Raw genomic sequence first — 17494 nt, 5'->3', positions numbered from 1 at the left:
ATTCACTTGAACAGAACCTGTTCAGTACTGCCAGGCAAACATGACGGGTTTTAATCCTTGGCACAGCATGTGTATACGTTGTCTTTGCAGCTTAAGGGGGAGATCGTGGCTTAATCATGCATTTTGACAGACACCCATCAACCACAAGAGTAAACGAGCCCCAAGTGCATCTTGAATTTTCTGTCAGTATAATCTTTAAATAAAGGAACACTTTCTATATGCACCGCAAAATGTTCAACACTGAGATGGCATTGGTCTACTTTTGGAACAGACCATTTATTAAGTGAACTCTTTCACAACTGGATAGAGTTCTGCAATGATTCTCAAAGGGTGAAAATCTTTTTAGCGTTAACTCAATCAGCAAAAATTGCCCATTCTATTTGTTCGTGAATGGGAAAGGTCTTTTTAGCCAGTCACTTAGTACCCAAGGGGGCACACAGAGACGAAACAGAATTAAATGAGACTATGCCAAGGCTTTTTCACATTGCAGAAGTGAGCAGATCTACACTGAGAAGCATTGTGTGAAACCATAACATCGGGTGTATTAGAACCTGGAGGGATAAAAATCTTCCACAGCATCCTTTAAACACTACATCCAGGGCCTCTTAATTTCCCTAAATGTCTGAAGGGGTTAAAATGTCCTGGGCCCAGCATCAGTGAAAATAAACATGGCTTCAGGGTTGGTGGTCAGTAGTCAGGAAGAGTAATGCCCCACCGTTGATATCAGTGGGAGGAATAGCGCCCCACCGTTGGTATCAGTGGGAGGAATAGCGCCCCACCGTTGGTATCAGTGGGAGGAATAGCGCCCCACCGTTGGTATCAGTGGGAGGAATAGCGCCCCAACATTGGTATCAGTGGGAGGAATAGCGCCCCACCATTGGTATTAGTGGGAGGAATAGCGCCCCAAGGGCTGGATAAAGGCTAGCAAAGAGCCGCATCTGGCCTCTGGGACACCGTTTGGAGACCCCTGCTCTAGAGAAAGCATTTCACTTAGCAAGGGTGGAGAAGAAGCATGGCGCATTTGGTTTCTGGACAGTGACGCCTGTATTAAAGTGGTTACTTGTCCAAGAAAGTCTGACATACAAGGGGCAATGTCAGGGATCCTGTTGCCGTGCAACGGCAAAGGATCCCCTCGGGCTGCAGCGGTGCGGGACCACATGCGTGGGAGCGTGCACATGAGCAGTAGTGTACACGTCACCGCAAGGCGGGCTATTTAAACCTGCAATACAGTGTAATCAATGCCTTCTGGTCTATAATGTTCCTGCATTCCATAACCTGATTCCTTTGCCTGTATCCTGATCTAACCTGACTAAGAAAGAACTCCGCCTGCACCGACCCTGGCTATCCCTGACTATCCGCTTGCCTGCTCCCTTGTACTTCTTGACCAGGCTTGCCTGACTCTGCTGCACCTACTTACCTGTATCTGCACCTGGCTGGTATCCTGATTGCTGACACACTTACTTGCTGCTGCACCCACAGTCCTGCACCTGGCCTGCATCCTGGTCACCGCCATACTTACCTGCTGCTGCACCCAAGGTCCTGCACCCGGCATGCAGCCTGGTCACTGCCATACCTGCCTGCTGCCGCATCCACGCTCCTGTGTCCAGTCCGTCTGCATCCTGATTGCCGCCATACCTGCCTGCTGCTGCACCTACGTTCCTGCATCCGCACCAGGCCTGCATTCGGATCTCCTGGGTCTTCACCTACCTGCCGCCAGCTCCAGACCTACCCGGCACTCGTGACACTCCTGGCTCTGCGCCCTCTGTTCCCACTATCAGGGGCTCCGAGCGGGAGTCGTAAGTGGACGCCTCCTCTCCATGTCAGGCTCCCCAACCAGGTACGTGACAGGCAATCAAGTCAAACCAGGACTTTTGAGTTTACATAATAAAACAACAAATTTCAAGGAGTGGAAACTGCATTTATTTTTCAACATACTCTCCTGCTACATTTACACACTTATCCCAGCATTTAACTAATGCCTGGAAAGCTTTGGCATAGAAAGATTTGTCAGTAAGCTTGAACCATCCTAGGACAGCCTGCTTCACTTCATCATCAGTGCTGAAATGCTGACCACAGAAAGATTAACCTCTTGTGCAATTTCACGATAGGTTGTGCTTCGAATATTCAAGATCAGGCATTGCACCCACTGAATGTTCACAGGAATGACTGCTGTGGGCTAGGAACCACCACAGCTGGAATCGTCACTGACAGACATACAGCTATCTTTGAAACATTTACACCATTCAAATGTCTTATTGTGGCTGAGCGTCTCATCACCATACTGTACTTGAAGTTTTCTGTAGATAGCCACGAGTTTTACGCCTTCGTTCACAAGAAACGTCATCACCACACGCTGTTACATGCATGCACCAACACCGTTGTCTGCCATCCTGATTAATGGTCGCTGGCGTGGCCCACAACATGTGTGACACCTATCAGTAAGAGGACACACTTGCCACTTCCTACTGCCTGTAGTACCACCACACTAGCATCCCTTTTTATACATTTAAAATTAAAAATCCTGGTTTTACTTAAACACCCTTCATAGTTGCAAAATTAAAAAAAAAAAATCCCTCTAAAGTGTATACTTGTCTCAATCCAGAGCACTAAGTGTCAGTTCTGTCTGCTGCTTTGTTACTATACTATTTATACGAGTCACTTCTGACAAGTTTTCCTGACAGAGAAAAATGGTGACAGGAGAGGGCCATTCGACCTCAGCTCTGTTCCTGTGAGCGGTGTGAAGGGGGTGCGAGTCTCTTACCTCCAAATCAGCTCGAGTGTTCTCCTCAGAGTTCTGCAGCGTGTAATTTCAGCTCATTTCTCCGTCAGCTCGGACAAGCTTTATAAATTCTGGACTTTGAACAGCTTTGGATAAGACAGGTACAACTTAAGTAGTATTTGTTCAATCTCTGTGTATTGCCTGAGGCCAGTCAATTCACTGGGTTTAAAACCACTTCAAGGCCAAATTCTGGTCAAGACCTGATTGTAGGAAAGCCAAAATGTAATCACAATCAAATGAGGATTTCAGGTATAATAGATTTTTCTGGAATTTACTTTTCTTACTTTCAGAGAAGGTAAGGATACCAATCTCTGAGATCCCTCTATTCCCCAATATCTGGGCTTCAACAGTCATGTTTCAACAGTCTTGCTTTGTAGACAGACTTAGAAGCAAGATGGAAAAGAGGGCCCAGTGTACCTGGTTCTTTTGGACAAGTCTGGTGAAAAGAGAATAAGTCTTCCTCTCTTTCTCTATCTTTTTGAGCAGATGAGGCTGAATCTGCATTGAGAGAACAGCATAGATTAGTGTGACCAGAGAATTATCAGGGGATCCAAAGCCAACACTAAAGAATCCATGGTCCTGGTCACAAACGGGTAGTTTATTGTTGAATCTGAAGGCCTATGTCTTCATATCAGATGGAAGTTGCCTGGGTGAAGAGCCCCTTTCCTTTGATCCTAGTACTGGTGGCTGCAGTAATCAGCTTTCCAGTTTTCCACTCCTGGGATGTAGACCGCAGGACAGCAAGATTATCTAACATGCTTCTCTCAAGGCTGCATGGCTCTTGGTGCACCCTTGATGCACCATGTTACCTGGACCATGAGACACGCTCCTCTGCAGCCAGAAAGACTGGCATCAGTTATCACTTTCCAGTAATAAGGAAGGATAGACTTTCCTACTGTTTAAGGCTTGACTAGAGATCCACAGAGTTAGGGAATTCCTTGCATAGCTTGGTTGAGAGAAGGAGCATGTTTGTTCCAGGTAGACAAGATGTTGTGTTAGAGAGGCCTGCAATGAGGCCTAAAACGCTTACTGAGAATCTCATTGTGAGAGGTCTATTGGCTCTTAAATCTTAAAATGTGGACTTTTTTTGTGGAAGGAAAACCTTTGCTTGAGATGTGTCCACAATCATACCCAGGTATTCACAGGAGTAGAGAAGGCTGGAGAGCAAATAGTTGGAAATGGATTACCTAACCAATGGCCTGGAGCACCTGAATTGTCTGGTGGACGATTGAAGAAAGCTAGAAGGAAGAAGGAGTCCTTCAGAAGAAAGTGGTCTACATAAACTGTGGCCTAGATGCCCTGAGGTCTGAGAAGGGCATGAAGAGGTGCTAGGACCTTTGGGAATACTCAAAGCAGATTATAAGACGAAGGGACAGTGCAACAAACTGGATGCAACAAAACAAAATGCTGATGAGGTGGATAAATGGGAATATGCACACAGACTACTTGTACGTCTATAGATGCCAGATATTACCCCGTCTCAGGGAGGCAATTACTTACGCTGCAGATTTCACTTGAAATTTTCAAATTTGACGGTATTTGTTGAGGGATTTTAAGTCCAGAATAGGATGAATACCCTGCTAGGCTTTGGTACCATGAAATGGTTTACTAGAATCCTTTGGACCTGTCTTGCGGAGGTACTTGCACAACTGCCCCCTGGGACAAGATAAGTTCAAGGCTTTCTGCAAATCTGCATGTCCTTAGGCAGTTTTAGGTTGATTTGAAAGAAGAAAGCGGTGAGGGGGTAGAGTTTTGAACTCCATTTTGTAACCATTTTAAAGCATTGATTGAACCTACAGTTCTAGGATATCTGTGACCCAGAGAGACACAAATATCCCCCCATTCTTAGACGTGAAAGGAAGGATTGAACTTAGGTTTTTGAAGCTGAAGCCGAAAGTGCAATGCCCAGCTATAATACCTTGGCGCTGTGTCCCAGCGGCGAGGAAGCAGTTTTCTGATGGAAGCACCCAGCCGGGGTGCCAAGTGGTCCGTCACATCATGTGAATGAAGTTTAAAGTCATTCTGGAAATTTGTCTCATGACATGTTCTAGGGCATACAAACAAAAGTACAGAGCAGAAGATAACCACTCCATTAAAGCATGATCCTAGAATATAGGATCCCTTTGGTTTTTTATTGCCCTAGTCCAGTTAGCTTCAGTTTGAAATACTAAAATTGCAGTCAGAGCTGTTTACAGGGCTGTGCCTGCCAGAGTAAACAAATTTTAAGAGTCTGATAGTGAGCCCTTGTAGTTTGTCAACTCGGGGTTCCCCAGAGTGTGGCGTCAAAGCCCCAGTCTGCTTATTCACCAGAGCCCCTGATGGTGGGGATGGCCTTGCAGCAAGCTGGAACCAGGTTACGTTTCTCCAGGTATGCCCAGCTGACAATGCGGAAAGCACTTAGCGTGTGCAGTGTACAACAGCAGGAGACAGACTGGAAAACCAGGAGACAAAAGTGGTTAGACGATCCTGGGATTGGAACATGGGTACTCAAAGAGGATACACAAAATAGTAAGTGGATGGGAGCTCAGAGAATTGTTAAATTGCTCAGGCAAGGAAGTGAAAGAAGTGAGAAGGATATACAGCCACTGTAGTGCAGCTGACAATCCTAGGTGAACAGAGAAGCCAGCAGCACGTGTGAAATGGAATCACAGATCTAGCAGAACACTGCATCAAGGAGCTAAGAATTTCAAAAAAAAGAAATCTGCAGGCTAGACCATAACAGAGCCTTCAGAAGCATCTCAACCTTTCTATTTTCAGAATCTTGGAATGAAGAAACATCTTCAAAAGGTAGTGAGAGGTTTGTTTAAGATGGAGACTGCAGGATCAATTACAGGAATAGACCACTTTTTACAGCAGATTCACACATGTGCGGTGCAGATTGAAACTCAGGTTTCACAGCTAATTGATACAGTAGTTGTTCAGCGGTTCATGTCAGGTTTACATCAGATTCAGGGCAGGATTAGGTCAGGATTTGATCCGGTTTACACGTGAGGTTTAGAAATGGTCCCCACAGAAGTCAATAGCCCATAATCCGCACCTGAACTAGAACACACTGCTCAAAAATCAGATAAGACTCTTTTTCAAATTGTATTGCACACACATGGAATCTGCACCGCCAGTGCACCGGACATATGCAAATAGGCACCATAGGAAGTACAGTAATACCTCGGTTTAAGAATTTAATTAGTTCTGCAGGACTTTTCTAATAGCGAAAAATTCTTAAACCGAAATGCCGTTTCCCATAGGAATGCATTGAAAACCAATTAATCTGTTCCAGAGATCAGAAAAAAGTAAACACTAATAAATCCCGCATGAGTTATTTTATCAAGTCATGCAGCATTTTAGTAGTGACAACCATGTGTTAATATTTCAGCTGTCAGCAGGGTTCCCCACTGACAGCTGAATGTAAAAGAATTGCCGGCAATTAAAAAAAATAATTTAAAAAAAATGCATGGGGTCCCCCTTCCCATCCATACCAAGCCCTTCGTGTCTGGTATGGATTTTGAGGGGAAATCCCACACCAAAATTTAAAGCAAAATCCTCCCCAAAATCCATACCAGACCCTTTTCAGAGCATGCAGCCTGGCAGCTCGGGAAAGGGGGTGGAGGGGGACGCAAACAATGTTTCTTTTTAGTTTCTTAAAAGAAACATTTCTGTTAACATTGGGGAAAGTGTGTCATGGAAATTTTCTATTTACAGGTTGAACTTTAAATGCGTCATATATTAGTTTTATTCATGTCTCTCGTCTGGCTGCAATTAGGCCATGCGCATGTACAATGTATATATATTACAGTACTCAGCTCGGTAATGGATGAGATGGCAGATCTGCGCTTATAGATCGGCGTGTATGCCACCACGGCGGTAGGCTGTGGGCCTGTATCCACATATCAGCAGCATAGTACCACATGGACTTCGTATGGCCAGGCGCCGGGCAGTGCGAACTCCGCGTGTAGGCTAATGTATATCTCTACAAGCCACTACCGACCTGAACTGTATCTGGATGGATGTTTTAATAAAGATCGTATCGGGCCCATTCAGATACAGACTGGCACTGTTTAATCTAAGGGATGCTTGTACAGACAATGTACATACTACTAGGAGCTGATAGCATGTAAATGATGGGAAAGAAAGTTCACCAGGGGGAGGGGGGAGGACTGGTTTAACTGGTTTTCAGTATAGATAAGAGGAAACGCTACACTCCAAACAGGATGTACATTCTCATGTATGGACACCCCCTATACATTGTTCTGTGGGAGGGGATTGACCTGACCCCCGTGGGGGGGGGGGGGGGGTTTGTAAGTGAATAAAACAGGAGTCCAGGGTTAGAGCCGGACAGGGAGTGAATTCCAACTCCAACCTGAGAGTGTCGCCTGATCATTCCTGGGTCACGGGAGCTCCATTTTTCCCCACATCTCAACAGAGCTAAAAACCTTTGCATACCAGTTGGAGGCGCAGGAATCGTGGGGCTAAGCTAGAGTCGCGGTAAGTGGAGGGCGCAATACGGCTGCAGCAAAGTTCGCACAGCTTTACGGGGGATTGCTGCGCATCCAACTGCGGGTACTCACGGTAAGGAAAAATTCGTTGAAAGCAAATTTCCAAGACAAGTGACAGCTAATTCTGTGAGCTATAGTGAAGAAAAAAAAAAAAAAAAGAGCCAGCTATTGCATTTAAAAATCAGCACTGACATACACTTCGTATTGCGAAAAAAATTCATACAAAATTTGTAAACCAAGGCATTATTTTCAGTGGATTTTCATTTGTAAACCGAAAATTACTTTAACCGAGGCGTTCTTAAACCGAGGTATTACTGTAATGTTATTTCACGTCATGTGGATTGGATGCGGTTCAAACCGCATACAATCCTCATATATGAAGTGGCACTTAGTGAAGTCTTCAACTAGATAGAATTCAGCAAAACATTTTTGGAGGAGTGAAAACGTTTTTGGAGTGATCCAAATCTTTAACTATTGCTCATTCTATTTGTTTATGAATAGGGAATGTCCTTTTTTTCAGGTCTCTATGCCAAAAGAGGCCTGGTGAGATGGAGGAAAATCAAGAATTACAATGCCAAGATTTCTGCGTATGAAAGAAGTGGTTTTGTGCAGGACTTCAGCAGAGAAAGTCTTCACCTGAGATTTAGCCGTGGCTCCCATTCGCCTGGGTTTTGTCATAGCAAAGGGTGAGGAAGATGCCCTGGAGGTACTCGCAGGGTAGGATGTACAATACAGGGCATGTCTGGAAGGAGTACACAGCAACCAGGGTGGAGACCGTCCTGTTATTGATTCTTGTGGCGGGTGTAAGTACCTTATAAAGGTCTTTAGGCAGAAGTGGTCATAAAATGTGCGACCAGTGGTGTGATGTAACACCTAGTCATCTACCTGAGACGGAGCTCCAAGTGGATGAACTTTTAGCACCAAGTTTGAAAAGTATACACTGTAAACTGAATACATAGCCCCAGCTTACAAAGGTACAGATTGACCCTGTATTACCTGCCCAGGACAGTGAGCTGTATATTAAAGTCAAGGCTGCAGTCCTGAAGTCTACTTTTATTTGCAGGGTAACGCTGGCTATCTTTGGTGCCTCCTTGTTTCCGTGGGCAGATGTTCAAGCACTTTTGTGCCTATAGGGGGATTCTGACACTTTGTTTCCATCACTGGAGAATTGAGCCTGCAGCTACCATTCCCCTGAATGGCTATATATCCCCTGGTGTGAGTTCCAGCTGCCCTGCAAGTGTCCAAGCTGGTGGCAGTGGCGGTCCAGTACATCTGAACATGTGTAAGTTTCTCATTTGGCCAGCGCAGTTTGGAAGCCCCAGGCCAGGGTGATGTCACCTGCTGGCTAGGGAGACCAGCCAGTGTAGTTTTCTTCCACCAGGAACGGGAGAGATATGAGCACAAAAGAGAAAACAGTGACTGCATCTATGAGGACACATACCATGCACGGATTGGCAGGTTCCTCCTTTCCCCTGGCTTTTATATGGTAGTGATTATTTCAAATCCCTGGCTGACAGCAGGCGATCATTGTGGGATATATTTGATACTTCAAATGCTCTGTATTCCCAGTATAGGTTTTTATTTTTTTCCCTCCTTTTTACAGTTTGTACCATAAACAGCCTATATCACAAAGCTGGATATAAGAGTTGTCTTTTGAACGTATGCCTAGTGGATCCTTCTGGAACTGGACCAGTTATTCTTTGCTGAAAACTGAATTAGACACAATATATATTTGTGCTTTTCCATCCATATCAGGGATGCGCAAATCGTATCGACCAACGGCAGGGACATGCAGTTCCCAGTGCCGTGCAGGTATTTTATTGTTTTTACATTCAGCCTGGGTTCACACATATTCCTGGGAAATCAAAATGAGATTTAGGCATGCATTTCTTTGTGAATACTATTCAGATTTCTTTGTGATTTCAGTACAGGTGAGATTTTACCAGCTCTCTCTCCACAACTGCCTTCCATTAACTTCATTGCAAAATCACCTACCATTGACTTCGATAATGCAAAAATGCCTGTCAATCGCAACCCTAAGTGAGCACTTACCTGCGCATGCCACTCTATCACTTGTGAGTCTGGAAAGCAAACCCTTTTTTGAACTGCACTCAAAATGCAATGCCTGTGGATCGCATCAGTGTGAACCACCTCAATAGCAACACATAATATCTAGCCTGTCATGCGAATCTGTGCATTTGAAAACGCATTCAGAGTTGCATATATGTGAACCAGGGCTCAGTCCTGCTGCGGACAAGCAGCAGGGTTTCCCCTTTATTTTTTTTATTTTTATTGGCAATTACTCTCATTAAAATTGCCATCAACTGTTTTAGATTCAGTTTAAAGGATAAAGCACGCTTTAAAAAAAATAAACGCACGCGTTTTGCAGGTTAAAAAAAAAGTGCATTTATTTATTTTTTGGAGCCTGTAAAACATTGCACTAGCAATCAGCAGATCGACGGTGTCATGCAGGTCTCCAGCAGACTTGTCAGTTTAATCTGTGTGCCTATACCTTGTATGAGCAGACAGTTTTAGCACTGACAGGAAGACTCAATGAACTACCAAAGAGCTCCACAGCACCATGGGAGTTCATTGAGAACTACAAGATGATATCTGCAAAGGAGGTGGGGGGGAACTGCGCAGCAGCGGGAACAAGTTACATGTTCCAAACTAAAAATTTAACCAAACATGTCCATGGACATAAATGGCCTCATGAGGTTGCATCTGTTATTTTTTATATATATATATATATATATATATATATATATATACACATACATATATATATATACATACATATATATATATATATACATACATATACATACATACATACATATACATACATACATATACATACATACATATACATACATATACATACATACATACATACATATATATATATATATATTAAGCTACAATTCAAAAATATGTTCTGTTTGAGATCACTATCTGCTGGCGTTGTTTGATTGCCTTAACCACTTCCCGACCGGCCGTTGTATATAAACGGCCGGACGGTGGCACTGCAGGGTCGGGTGGCCGTCTAAAAACGGCCTCCCAGCACCCCGCTTGTGCGCGCTCCCTGGGAGCGCGCAGCACCACGATCCGGTGCCCGCTGTGTCCTCTGTACGAGGTCCCGATCATGTGATCACTGATTGGCCAATCAGTGATCACATGCAAAGTAGTAAGCAAGATGTCACTTCTGACATCATTGCTTACTATGTGTGAAATCTGTGAATGATCACAGAGGTCACATGGTACAAGGCTATTCACAAAAGCCTTGTACCATGTGACAAGCTGTGACCAATCACAGCTCACTCAGTTCTTCTCAATGAGTGCAAGAATGCACACAGAGAGAAAGAGAAATTATTGCTTTTACATCCTATATGGGTGTAAAAGCAATCAGTGTAAATAAAAAAAAAAAAATCTTCATCACCCCTCACAAGTAGTACAGTGTCACCATGGTGACACTGTACTGCTAGGGTGACAGTATGTAAAAAAATAAAAAATATAAAAAAATAAAATATCTATCTCAAAAAAATGGTAAAAAATTAATTTGGGTACAGTGTTGCATGACCGCGCAATTGTCATTCAAAGTGTGATAGCGCTAAAAGCTGAAAATTGCCCTGGTCAGGAAGGGGGAAAAAGTGTCCGGTCTAAAAGTGGTTAAAATATTTTAGGTCTGTTTCCTAAGTTGCTATCAATAAAGACCTTATTGAAATATAGCTTTGGTTAAACATTTTTTTTTATCAGACCAATGAGGGACAAGTAGACTGGGGCCTCGATTTAGTGCCTTGGACAAAATTTTTCCACAGCCCTGCATATATTTGAATGGTAAGCACTTTATATTATTTATATGTGAGAATGGAGTAGTACTTTTTGTCTAGTAGCCTTCTACTAACTTTTTGGCTCCAGATTACACATTACAATGTGCACACATGAGGCACGTGTGTCTGTACATTTGTTTCAGCATCTGGTGTACATTTTATTTTTTTATTTATTTTAATTTGTTTACCCAGGGAACATGCAGTGCATCCAGAAAGTATTCACAGCGCTTAACTTGCCACATTTTGTTATGTTGCAGCCTTATTCCAAAATTGATTAAATTAATGTTTTCCTCAACATTCTACAAACAATACCCTATAATGACAATGTGAACGAAGTTAGTTTTGAAATCTATTCAATTTATTTAAAAAAAAAAAATGAAAAAAAACCCCAAATATACATAAGTATTCACAGCCTGTGCCATGACACTCAAAATTGAGCTCTGGTGCATCCTGTTCCCACTGATCATCCTTGAGATGTTTCCACAACTTGATTGGAGTTTACTTGTGGGAAATTCAGTTGATTGGACATGATTAGGAAAGGCATAAACCTGTCTATATAAGGTCCCACAGTTAACAGTGCATGTCAGAGCACAAACCAAGCCAGGAAGTCCAAGGAATTGTCCACAGACCTCCGAGATAGGATTGTATCAAGGCACAGATCTGGGGAAGGGTACAGAAAAATTTCTGCAGCATTGAAGGTCCCGAAGAGCACAGTGGCCTCCATCATCCATAAATGGAAGAAGTTTGGAACCACCAGGAATCTTCCTAGAGCGGGCCGCCCGACCAACATAAATGAGCGATGGAGAAGGGCCTTAGCCAGGGAAGTAAATAAGCAACTAATGGTCACTCTGAAAGAGCTCCAGCCTTTCTCTGTGGAGAGAGGAGAACCTTCCAGAAGAAAAACCATCTCTGCAGTACTCCACCAATCAGGCCTGTATGGTAGACTGGCCAGACGGAAGCCACCCCTCAGTAAAAGGCAAATGGCAGTCCACTCGAAGTTTGCCGAAAGGCACATGAGGGAATGTCAGACCATGAGAAAAAAAACTCTCTGGTCTGATGAAACAAAGATTGAACTCTTTGGCCTGAATGCCAAGCGTTATGTCTGAAGGAAACCAGGCACCACTCACCACCTGGCCAATACCATCCCTACAGTGAGGCATGGTGGTGGTAGCATCATGCTGTTTGGATGAACTAGGAGACTAGTCAGGATTGAAGAAAAGATGAATGCAGCAAGGTACAGAGACATCCTTGATGAAAACCTGTTCCAGAACGCTCTGGACCTTAGACTGGGGTGACCGTTCATCTTTCAACAGGACAACGACCCCAAGCACACAGCCCACATAACAAATGGAGTGGCTATGGGCCAACTCTGTGAATGTCCTGGAGTGGCCCAGCTAGAGCCCAGACTTGAACCCGATTGTATATCTCTGGAGCGATCTGAAAATGGCTGTGCACTGACGCTCTGCATCCAGCCAGATGGAGTTTGAGAGGTACTGCAAAGAAGAATGGGAGAAATTGCCCAAAAATAGGTGTGCCAAGCTTGTAACATCACACTAAAAACAACTTGAGGATGTAATTGGTGCTAAAGGTGCTTCAACAAAGTATTGAACAAAGGCTGTGAATACTTATGTACATGTGTTTTTATCGTTTATTTTTAATAAATTGCAAAGATTTAAAAACAAACTTCTTCACATTGTCATTATGGCGTATTGTTTGTAGAATATTGAGGAAAAAAAATGAATTTAATCCATTTTGGAATAAGGCTGTAACATAACAAAATGTGGCAAAAGTTATGTGCTGTGAATACTTTCTGGATGCACTGTGTTTGTACTGCTGCCAGCTGCTTCCCTTCCCTCTAATTTATGTCAAGCGACCTCTCCTTGGTTTGCATGGGGATATAATTTTATTATAGACCTCCGTCATCAAGTGGGTACAGATTCCTTTAGGATTAGTTTGTAAGCCCCTATGGATTCATTGTTATGAACAGCTTGTTTTTGGTCTATGTATGGAATAGACCAAAATTAAGCCAGTTGAGCAGGGACTGGACGAATTTTGATCCATGCATGAGCACCCTGGTTGTACACAAGTCAATCTATAGACTGACTTGAATACAATAAGCCTATTGGGTTTTTGCATAATGATTAATAATCATCATTGTGTTCTACATGGTGGAAGGAAAGAAAATTGCATAATTTATGGCCTTAGACCAATTTGCTTATCTTCCCCCACACCTGTCCCCTTGGAGCCCATTTAACCACTAGCCTACAGGGCACTTATACCCCCTTCCTGCCCAGGCCAATTTCCAGCGCTTTCACACTTTGAATGACAATTGCACGGTCATGCAACACTGTACCCATATAAAAATCTTTTAATTTTTTTGTTACAGAGCTTTATTTTGGTGGTATTTAATCACCTCTGGTTTTTTTATTTTTCTTAAACAAACCAAAAACCACTGAAAATTTTGAAGAAAAAAAAAAAAGTTTTTAGTTTTTGTTATAAAATGTTGTAAATAAGTGATTTTTCTCCTTTACTGATGTGCGCTAATGAGGCTGTAGTGATGGACACTGATAGGTGGCACTGATGGGCATTGACAGGCATCACTGATGGGCACTGAAAGGCAGCACTCATATATGGCACTGATAGGCAGCACTTACTGCCATTGATAGGTGGCACTGAAAGGCAGCTCACTGATATGTGGCATTGATGTGCACTGTTAGGCACTGAAATGTGGCACTGACAGGTGGCACTGCTGGGGCTACACTGATCATCAGGACACACTGATCATCAGTGCTCAGATGATCAGTGTAGATGTCCCCTCCGAGGAATGCCGATTACCGGCTCTCCTCTCGAGCTGGCAGCATGACAGCTCATGAGGAGAGAAATGCCGATAACCGGCATTTCCCTGTTTACACGTGATCAGCTGTGATTGGACACAGCTGATCACAACGGAGCCGATATCTTCGGCTTTCCATAGATCGGTGATCCTCTGAGGTCCGAGGGACAGCGCACCACCGATCGCCGCTGTGCGCGCCCCCGGCGCCGCGCATGTGCAGTTAGAGTGGGAGGACATCATATGGTGTCCTCCCAGAACGAGATAACCACCTTGTGCCAGTCATACTATATGGCGGGCGGGAGGTGGTTAAGGTGTTGTGGCTCCCTGGTGTGTGAACTCCTGTAATGTATGGATGGCAAGCTTTGCAATGAAACATTTTTGTATACCTTGTATATTTTGATGTCTGTAATTATTGTTTGCCATTTTTAAGATTTTGTTTATTTCGCCTGATGAAGCGGGTTTCCCAACGAAACGCGCTTGTATTTTCTTCAGCTAGTAGAATAGTGATTACATGTTCAATATATACATAATCTGTGGTTATATAGAACTGATGTTGAGTTTCCTCTTGGGGAAGGTCAAAATGGCAAAATGACTCTTATTCAAATACCTGCAATAGGCAGGATTACAATATTTTTCTGGCATTTCCCAAATGTATTTTTATTACAATTTTGTTAAACTTGTAATTTTTAATTCACAGTTGTCGTTTCTTGGGTACCTTAAAAATCCACTTCCTTTTTCTGTTTCTACTCTCACCTTAGAATGTGGTCCCCCTTTGACAGCCCAATGTGAAGATTAAAGTCAAAGCTTCACTTGTTACAAATGTGCTTACCCACAAAGGGGTATTCAGGGTCTGAGTTCCATAGTAATTGAATACGGCCTTGGATCTGAATAGAGCCCAGCAGCTGACTAGAACACGTTGCACTAAGTGCCAAGGTGAGTACCTGTGTAGAATCCAGTGCCCAAAGCAACATTGCAAGTGATTCTCACAACATGGGGTCCAGGTAAAGTTCAAGGTTTTACTGAGTCTGACTCAATCCAAATGCATTGCTTCTATTTTTTATTAGAATGCAGTAAAGGAGATGATTGAAAAGTTGAATAATGTAAGCTAAGAGTGATTTCTCCACAAGGGAGAAGAGGTCCATCACCTTAATGGCAGCAAAAACTGAAGACTCACGGAGTGGGGTAGGGTTTCAGGGGAGACTCCCAAAAGGCGTGTCCTCTAACGCTTTGCCAGAATCCAATCACCAAAAGGTACGAGCCCATAACCCAGGGTTGATGAATATTTGTCTGTATGCTGTAGTGTACAATTAAGAAAGATCAATGTGACCAATAATTCTTTACTGCAGATGTAATCTTACTGAGGCAAGACCAATCTGAGGGCTAGTGGTAGAATCCCACTGCTGCTAGTGCATACTCTGTTCAGTTAAACTAGGCTGGAGGCAGAATCCACCAGCGACACATGACAAAGTGAAACTTATGATTATTATTAGGCTTCACTGAGCTTAAAAAAAAAAAAAATGTTGCTTATACAGGGCTTTTTTTTTTTTGTACCCTATGTGGCCACAGGCTTTTACAGATGTACACTCTATTGCCAAAAGTATTGGGATGCCTGCCTTTACACGTATATGAGCCTAAATGGCATCGCAGTCTTAACCTAGGTTCACATCTAAGCGTCTTCTGCAACGTTTTGCAGAAATGCAGTACAGCTCATTTAACATGATTTCCTATGGGACATGTTCACATGTGCGCGTTTTCACTCAGTGCGTTTTTTTGGAAAGGGGCAGAGACTTTTTTGAATGCACAAAGTTGCATTTTTGGTTCTATAAACTTCAATGGAAATGCTGCAGAAAAGCATACATTGCATTTTTGCTGTGTTTTGCGTTTAAAATCTGCCTAGCAACAAGAAAAAAAATGCAAAACACATCAAAAAAAGCAAAACGCAATGCAGAAACAGCTCAAACGCAACCTGCATAGGTGTGAACCTAGCCTTAGTCCGTAGGGTTCAATATTGAGTTGGCCCACCCTTTGCAGCTATAACAGCTTCAACTCTTCTGGGAAGACTGTGCACAAGGTTTAGAAGTGTGTCCATGGTAATATTTGACATGGACCAGAAACGCATTTGTGAGGTCAGGCACTGATGTTGGATGAGAAGGCCTTGCTAGCAGTCTCCACTCTAATTCATCACAAATGTGTTCTATCGGGTTGAGCTCAGTACTCTGTGCAGGCCAGTTAAGTTCCTCCACCACAAACTCACTCATCCATGTCTTTATGGACCTTGTTTTGTGCAATGGTGTTGAAACAGGAAGGGGCCATCCCCAAACTGTCCCCACAAAGTTGGGAGCGTGAAATTGTCCAAAATGTCTTGGTATGCTGCCCCCTTAAGAGTTTTCTTCATTGGAACTAATGGACCAAATCCAACCCCTGAAAAACAAACCCACACCATAACCCCCCTCCACCAAACTGTACACTTGGCACAATGAAGACAGGCAAGCACTGTTCTCCTGGCAACCACCAAACCCAGACACGTCCATCAGATTGCCAGACAGAGAAGCATGATGCACCACTCCAGAGAACACATCTCCACTGCTCTAGAGTCCAGTGGCGGTGTGCTTTAAACCACTGCATCCAAAGCTTTGCATTTCACTTGGTGATGTAAGGCTTGGATGCAGCTGCTCGGCAATGGAAACCCATTCCGTGAAGCTCTCTAAGCACTGTTCTTGTGCTAATCTGAAGGTCACATGAAGTTTGGAGGGCTTTAGCCATTGACTCTGCACACTCTGCGGACAGTTGGTGACTGTGAGCATCAGCATGCGCTGACCCCGCTCTGTCATTTTACAAGGCCTACCACTTAATGGCTGAGTAGCTGTCGCTCCCAGTTGCTTCCACTTTGTTATAATACCACTAATAGTTGACCGTGGAATATTTAATAGCAAGGAAATTTCACAGATGGACTTATTGCACAGATGACAACCTATCACAGTATCACGCTTGAATTCACCGAGCTCCTCAGAGCGACCCATTCTTTCACAAATGTTTGTAGAAGCAGTCTGCATGCCTAGGTGCTTGATTTTATACACCTGTGGCCATGAAAGTGATTGGAAGACATGAATCCAATGATTTGGAGGGGTGTCCTAATACTTTTGGCAATATAGTGTATCTGTAGAGGGGCATTTACAGGCAGAAAAAAAAAAAAAAAAAAAAAAAAAAAGGTGCATTCTAAGAGGAGCTTTTGAGCAGAATAAAAAGCATGCACAAAACTAAAATGTGCATAAACGCACAATTATGCCCATAAATGTATTCCAATGGCCAGAAAACATTAATATCCTGGCCGGATACATTCATGCTTAAACAAAACAAGTGTAAATACACATATATATTGGAACATTAGAGGCATTTTTTCTGTCAAAATTCTGGCAGAAAAAAAATCCTGCTTATTTTCATAAGCCCCTGTGCACGAAGCCCTAATAATATCACACATGAAAGTCCATTTTACTGTTCAGGACCAAATTACAACCTCATACATAGATTTTAAATTCGCTCCAAATCATAGCGGTCAGCA

At 43.3% G+C, this 17494-nt stretch overlaps 1 protein-coding gene across 6 annotated transcripts in view; it reads right to left on the bottom strand.

The window, feature by feature from the left end:
• The window catches only part of CNOT3 (CCR4-NOT transcription complex subunit 3), a 520718-nt gene that overhangs the window by 371640 nt on the left and 131584 nt on the right, over nucleotides 1–17494 (bottom strand). The gene's annotated exons all lie outside the window — the stretch shown is intronic.

The sequence above is a fragment of the Staurois parvus genome, unplaced genomic scaffold (assembly GCF_062004578.1).
Source record: "Staurois parvus isolate SC_StPar_1 unplaced genomic scaffold, SC_StPar_1.0 ptg000683l, whole genome shotgun sequence".
NCBI classification, from domain to species: domain Eukaryota; kingdom Metazoa; phylum Chordata; class Amphibia; order Anura; family Ranidae; genus Staurois; species Staurois parvus.
The sequence above is the reverse complement of the archived record's forward strand: the minus strand, read 5'-3'. Positions and strand labels throughout refer to the sequence as shown.